This window comes from Panulirus ornatus, chromosome 3 (genome assembly GCF_036320965.1).
Source record: "Panulirus ornatus isolate Po-2019 chromosome 3, ASM3632096v1, whole genome shotgun sequence".
Classification (NCBI taxonomy): Eukaryota; Metazoa; Arthropoda; class Malacostraca; order Decapoda; family Palinuridae; genus Panulirus; species Panulirus ornatus.
The window spans coordinates 74,021,307-74,029,232 of NC_092226.1; the positions used below are offsets into that span (position 1 = coordinate 74,021,307).

A 7,926-nucleotide genomic window follows, 5' to 3' on the forward strand; every position below is an offset into this window, starting at 1 on the left:
TGATAATCATGTGTCAAAGTATTTATAAGCTCTCTAGCCTCTGCCAGGTCCAGGAGCGGGGAGCCATTTCTCCTGGAAGACAATGTGGCAAAGACACCTGGTCCAGAATATGCTAGCGAGTGACTGGACACGACCGCTTGAGCTACCAGGGTGAAAAGCATACACGTCCCCTCCACCTCAGCCAATACCTCTCCTCAGCTGTCGCACGTCCAGCCTCACCTGAGACGAAATGATATATATTTCTTGGCTTCACGACGACCACTGAGGAATCAGGTATTTTTCTCCCCCTCTTAGCCTTACGGTGACCTGAGACTTGGTCCGTGAAGGTCTGGGTGTGAAGTGGTTTTTCGGTAGAGAAGCCAGAGTATATGATGGTCTTCACATCTGTCGTAGGTCTTGACTCGATTTCGAACCTCGGCCTTTATCTAAGACCTAGGACCTTAAAGAGGCCTTCTTGCCATAGCCTTCGGCCCCTTTACTTAACCTACAGCCGTTGTCACTGCTCACGGACGATGGTGCTAACATGTTTACCTGCTCCCAATATCGCCAGCTAACAATACATCAGCGTACACTGAACGGCAAGTTGAACAGCCAGCTGGCTCGGCTCTGACGTGGGTTCTGCCACCTGAACTTTCCCCGCCTCTTGGAACACAGATGGTAAACAAACTGACCCCCATCATCAGCTTGGATTATGGTAATATTATCAAATGAGGAATAATAAGGAAAGAGAAAATCAGCGACGTAAGGGACAGTTGAGAACTGAGGACCACCATTTGATGGTAGCTATCAAAATCCTGGTACACTCGTGTACTCGTCTCTCAAGATGACATTCTCCCACACACATACAACAGTACAATATTCTCCCACATAGAACAGTACAACATTCTCCCACATAGAACAGTACAATATTCTCCCACATAGAACAGTACAACATTCTCCCACATACAACAGTACAATATTCTCCCACATAGAACAGTACAACATTCTCCCACATACAACAGTACAATATTCTCCCACATAGAACAGTACAATATTCTCCCACATAGAACAGTACAACATTCTCCCACATACAACAGTACAATACTCTCCCACATAGAACAGTACAACATTCTCCCACATACAACAGTACAATATTCTACAACATTCTCCCACATACTCCCACATACAACAGTACAACATACTCCCACATACAACAGTACAATATTCTCCCACATACAGCAGTACAACATTCTCCCACATACAACAGTACAATATTCTACAACATTCTCCCACATACTCCCACATACAACAGTACAACATACTCCCACATACAACAGTACAATATTCTCCCACATACAGCAGTACAACATTCTCCCACATACAACAGTGCAACATTCTCCCACATACAACAGTGCAACATTCTCCCACATACAACAGTGCAACATTCTCCTCATCTGCGAATGTTGGGGGGGGGGGGGGCGGTGAAGGTTCATGTGGCACGACTAAGCCTAAGGAATATCTACCTTATTGACATTCTCTGCAGCACTATCAGTGCAGCTCATTATCATATTGACAAATGATAGTGTTTATGTGTGGGTGGGTAGGACAGTGGTCCCGAGAGAGAGAGAGAGAGAGAGAGAGAGAGAGAGAGAGAGAGAGAGAGAGAGAGAGAGAGATTGATGAGGGCCATTTCAAAATTCCCTGAGTACTATTGAAAGTCGATGACTTGCAGGAGAATGTAGTAGTGTGAGGCGAGGGTACGCACCGCCATCAGGTACTTGGGGGTACATCGTCATCACGGGGCCGTGGTAGCACCTCCACACACACACACACACACACACACACACACACACACACACGAGCCATGGCATTAGTCACAATCTTTGACGGTCCACTGAGCTTTGCTCTGAAGAAGTAGTGAGTCTGGCTACCTCTGGCTTACAACAACGACAGAGGGAAGGTTAGAGGAGAGAGATGTGGCTCGATATATCACACGACGGAGGAGCTTAAACACTTCTCGTTGAGGGTGTAAACAGGCGGCGCCGCAGCCAGCCAGCGTTCGAAAGGCGTGTGAGAGCAAGGGATGAGTAACACAAGGATGAAGACGAAGGAACAGAGAAACTTTTCGAAGGATATTGTGAACAAGGCAGGAAATAATTAACAAATTTTCTTTAAACTTATTAGGAATAAACTGTCAGTTGAAGAGCAACTCATATGGGTAAAGGGAGGGAAAAGTTGTAGAGGATAATGTAAAATAAAAAAAAAAAAAAAAACTCGAGGAACTGGATGATAAGTACAGTGGTATTTCCACAGTGGAAGATACAGCGGCCCCCAAACACCACTGAGATGTAATGAGGGGGAGAATGTTTTCTGGAAAGTAGTTACATATCCAGAAAAGACGACAAGATTAAAGTATCTCGACCTATCGAAGCCTCGTGGTCATCATGACGTGTCGTCACGTGTGCTGAAGATGCGAGTAGCCACACCTGACGGCCCGGGTGAGCGGCCATGGTCTTCGGGAAGCTAATGGAGGATCAGCACAGCGCCGTGCGAGCGGGTGATGGTCTACGCAAAAGGACTTGCCAGAAGGATTTACATTAGGAAGAGGAGGAGGAGGGTGGTGAGGCGAGGGATTGCCTCATCTTGCAAGGGAAGCTAGACCAATGCCAAAGCTGGTTCGACCACATGGCTGATGAAATTCAACCCGAGTGAATGTCTGGTCGAATCAGAGCGAAGGCATGACTCGGTATGACTATCATCAAGCAGGTAAACACCTCTGTGTCGGAGGCTCTCAGCCTTGGCTATTGAACTCGTCCAGATCCCGTTGCCAGAGCCCCACCTTCAGGAAAATACTAAAGGAGGCCCCATTATCCTCGAGCACCTATCAAAATTACATTTACCTCCATCCTTGGCCAAAACTAAAATAGGCTTCTCAGGTTTGGTCACGACACTTAAAAAAAAGGGATGAGAGAGAAGGTCCTGAGGGAAAACAAGAAAGATGTGTACCAGAATCAAGAGAGTTGAGTTACAGGTTAAAGCTAGAAGCCTTAAAGCTACCTACCATGGAAGAGAGAAGAGTAAGGGCGATATGACTACCACCTTCAAGTTTTTTAAACCAGTTTCATGACGTAGACAGTGACCAGTTCCTCGAATGACGGAGGAAATTGAGGCATTTGAGGCAATACCGTGAAACTGAACAAGACACTTGTTATAATGAGGTACAGAAGCACTGTTATGATACAGAGGTTGTGGATGACAGGAAGAAACAAAAGAGAGATGAGACACGATACATGGACAGCATTACGGGAATCAAAAAGTTGTATGATAGTAGAGAGAAAGTTCAAGGGATGGGGGAAACCCCACGTGTGTAGACCTTCCCTCGCCGTGCAGTGCAATTAAGTAATTAAACACAAGACACACACACACACACACACACACACACACACACACACATCCAGCACCACCTGTAGGACACAATAGCATTTGATTAACGAACACTTCCCATCAATTCCTTTTTGACGTCAACGAAGAATAATTGCGGGAAATGACGCAGGTAAGAGGAGGCAAAGAAGTATAGGAAAATTCTAATGACCCCGAGGTCAGGTCGTGTGTGTTTGAGGTGAGATCATAGGGAATCAGTCATTGACTCTAGACTGACCTCAGAGCAGGTAACTCGGTACCACACCAAGGCCCCTCTCCCGGGGAACTGCAGCGCCGATGAGAGAGAGAAAAAAAGGTAGATCAGAAAAATTTTCCTAAAGACGGTAATGGGCGGACAGAGGACAGAGACGGACTGATGATGGAGGGAGATGTATGTACGTGACTCACAGAGTGGACATTGTATGGCGATGAAATGGTAACTGAAATGATGGATTTTATAGGTAAACCAATATACGACTCATATATATGTGTGTGTGTGTGTGTGTGTGTGTGTGTGTGTGTGTGTGTGTGTGTGTGTGTGTGTGTGTGTGCTGCCTCATTTTCTACAAGTGTACCTTATGAAACTTGTTCCAAATCACGTTTCTTCAGTGTCACATTCCCTGGCTGCAGTCAGGTTGGGTTCGATTCTTCAAGAAATCCTTTTCAGGTCATCGACTCCCTCTCTTCCCCGACGTTCACCTGACCTGCATGTGAGCAGAGTTTTCCTACATTAGATCCTTCATCTACTTGGGCCGGTTCCCTCCAAAAACCCCGTTCTTTTTTTCTTCAAACTGGCTCAACGTCAGTAGTGAGAGCAGTGTAAGTGCATTGTGTTCCTTGAATTTTTTTTGGAGTGTTGTAGGGAATGTATGTGTGTGTGTGTGTGTGTGTGTGTGTGTGTGTGTGTATGTGGCTAGATCAAAGCATGGAGGAGTTTTCTGCACTCATAGGGAAACTCATCTGTTGAGCTTAATTTTACCATCAATTCATTTACCATCAAGTAACCATTTAAACATTCCTCTTGGTCTTCACAATGTCCTTGTTTATCATCCTATGCCAGCCATCCACCCGCCTGACACCAGAACTTCATGGCATCCTCCGTGACAATTATGTGGCCCAACATTATGTTGTCGCGGGTTTTGGTTACTGTGTGTCACTACGTCTGATGAAGAACTCTTGGCTGATGATGTCGTCCAACTGATTCAGAGAATCCAAAAGACTATACACAAGTCACTCCTTTTTCTTCTCTCTTCCAACGTGGGCAAATATGTACACTTCCCTCCCCGTCATTGTCTCGTTGTAACTCATGAATCTTATTTCAGTAACTTTCAGCCTCTGTAACTCAGCTATATGGTTTTAGGTACCTTCAGTTTCTCCTTGTAAACACTCTGGTTTCAGACACTATCTTAGTCGCCCTCCTATGGATCCACCTGATCAAATCTTTGTGATTCTTTAAGTGAGATGACCAGATCTGAGAGGTATAATCTATCTTTGGTGTCATATATGTTATCAATAATCTACAAAATATTTCCTTATGCTTTTATGTGATTCTGGTATTTGCCAGCAGACAATTTAGCTTTTTGATAACTGGTGTGATATCCAGCTCTCGCTACACATTAGTACAACATTGACCTCTATTTTTCATTCTCTTTTTCACACATAGATTCCTTTAGCTTATTCCCAGATGGCTTATGATCGCACCAAGGACTTCTTCCACCGTGTCTCATCCTCATTCACTTTACATTCACTGGAACTGAATTTCGTCAGCCCTTTTTTTTCTAAGCCCAAATTTGCATCTTGTTATGGTCCTCTTACAAGGCGAGGCGCCCTCCATGTCCAGACAAGGGTCCATCCCATCAGGCTAGTCATTTACATACATCAGGAAGGGGAAGTGGTTCAAGACCACGCCCTGAAGCACACCGCTCGTGGTCCCAGGCCACTTTGAGAAATGCTCGTCTTCCCTGAGTCTTCGCTTCCTTCCACTAACGCAATCTTCCATCCAGTGAAGGAGTCTATCCCGTGTTCTTGCCAATAACTCTAGCTTCTTCATCGATGTGGCTCAGTGTCAAAAGCTTTCCGGCAATCTTGGAATATACAAGACTATCAATCGATCTCTCTGGTCTAGATTGGAACTGAGCCCTTCATTCATGTGTAGGATATTTGTCAAGCATGATATTCTTTAACTGTATTCGTATCGTCACTCAGTTAGGTAGATTCTAAATAACAACTGGCCATACATTTGCTCTCGGATTATCATGTTCCATGTTAGCGGGGCTAGTCTGTAGTTCAGAGCGATTTTCCCGATCAATTTTCATAGTTATGAACACGACCTTTGTCCTCCTCTACGACTTTGGAATTACGTCTTCCTTTGGTGACCTGCTAAGTAATATTACGAGTGGCTTTGCAAGTCCCTGCGCCCACTGCTTTAGTACATTATGGAGGTAGTTCATCAGGGCTTCATTACACTTATGTTGTTCAAGCTGTTTTGATAACCTGCTTGTGTCGTTTGCATCAATACCTTTACCTTTCAAGATGTCTTCTCCGAATCCCGTCTTGCTAATGTTTGGGCAAGAATGTCCTCTAGAATGAAAAGCCTTTTCAAAACATAGCGTTCAGGTCTTCAGATATTTCGTTTTTCTCAGCAGCTCTTCGCTCTGAATCCCTATGCCAGATTAGATGCTCTGGAACTGGTAATTTGCTCTTAATGAACCCGAGGAAAAGCTTTGGATTGTAAGTTTTCTTTGAAAACTTTAGGATTTTGTTTTGCTTTGTTCTTTCTAATTTTCCTAAAGTTGTTTTTGTTTCTTCCTCTTTTTCTTACATTATTCGTTTTCTTGCTCTCTTGTGTCTTTCGTATTCTGGCTAGCTACAGTGTCTTTCGTATCTCATCACTAGTATATCTCTAAGCTTTTTCCCAATCTGTCATTCTGTGGTAAACTATATATGTCTCTCTTCTTCGACCACTGTAATTGCTTCCAGTAATACCCATGTTCTGGCTTCTTCGCTGAAGGAGTCACAGAACCTTCAGCAGTAATGGTCTATACTTCGTCTATTGAACACCGTCTATACTTCGTCTATTGAACACCATCTCCAAATTCAGACTCTCAAAGAACTCGATCAAGTCTCTTATCAGTTATGATCATATTTCCTCTTTAGAGTCTGTCCTATTTCTCCATCTCTTGTCGTCTTCAACCACACGATCGGAACCAGTTATCACACAATCACTTTTTCCAATTGGTATATCATACCTTATATGCTTAATTTCTATGCTACTGCGTGTCAAGATATGAGAGAGATAGTATATCAGTTCCCTTGGTTCTCGGTGACGCGCTGGTACAGGAATTTCCCTCACCTGTATACATTCTGGGAACTTGAACCTCCATGACGCTCCGTCTTCATGAGAAATGAACGTTTCGCGGTCTATTTCTTTGTGATTGTATTTCCCTCATTGTTAGGACCTGATCCTCTCTGAGGAGGGACAGTCTCGCTACTTCCCTTATTATAATCTTCATTGTTCATGTGATGTTGATGTATATGTGCTCTCAATATGTGGAGGTTGTGATAATTCTGTTGATGGGGATGTGGTTGGTTTGTGGCTGATATCTGAGTCATGTTTTATGAGTATGTTAGCGTGATATACTTTAGGAGATTTTCGTCCGTCTGGGTTGAATGCGTCTCATGTACATGGGTGAGGGGAGTACGGGAGGTGTGAATCTGCTTTATTTAGCTTCAAATTTGGGTACTGTTGGTTCCACTGATTCATCGCGTTGAGACTGGAGAGCCAGTCTGCTGTCTGGGTTTCAGTAATTAGGTTGGTGGTATAGGATGTGGGCTGGTTTTCCGGTCTGGGTGTATGGTCTGGGTCTACAGTGTGGTTGTATGGTCCGTTTGTATGGTCTGTGTCTATAGTCTGGCTGTAATGTCCGTTTGTATGGTCCGGTTGTACGGTCTCGTTGGAGGTGAAAGGCTTGGGCGCTTGGCTGGCTGGTTGTGTATGTGGAGAGTGTGTGAGGATGCAGCTGGTTTATGAGTAGTTCACCTCGGAGGATCATGGTGCTGAGTGTTTGAACCAGGCAGAACTGTAGGCGTGGAAATCTCTACTGAGGGTGTGTTGGGTATGTTGGTCAGGTAGAGGGAGTGCATCTGGGGAAGGCAGGTGGTGAAGAGAGATATGTAATGTTGATTATGTTGCATTTGGTCTTTTTTTTAGTTTTATTCTTATGGATAAAATTTCGTGTTATTGTGTGTGATCTTATGTGTTGAGTGGTTGTCTATGACTGGGATGGTGTAGTTGATAAAATCGATAGTCCTCTTCCTTGTTCTTCTTGTCTGTCATGTCTTGAAGTTGGATATTTCTAACACAGAGGGAGCGGTGGATCTGAGTTTAAGTCTGGTTTCTTGGATAAGAGCGATGCGTTATGTGTTGTTGCTGGAGTAGTTTGAGTACTTCTGTGTATCTGTCTTTGATGGTCTTGCTGTTGTTAAGTAGGATGATGTCTTGAATGTCAAAACGATTCTGTCGAGTGG

The 7,926-nt window shown here is 44.1% G+C and overlaps 1 protein-coding gene across 1 annotated transcript in view; it reads right to left on the minus strand.

Moving 5' to 3' along the window:
- The window catches only part of LOC139763696 (uncharacterized), an 89,101-nt gene extending 85,017 nt beyond the window's left edge, over positions 1-4,084 (minus strand). Inside the window, exon 1 of the mRNA XM_071690029.1 lies at positions 3,975-4,084. The gene's annotated coding sequence lies outside the window, so the exon portion shown is untranslated. The remainder of the gene's footprint in view (positions 1-3,974) is intronic.
- Positions 4,085-7,926: the final 3,842 nt, after the last annotated feature.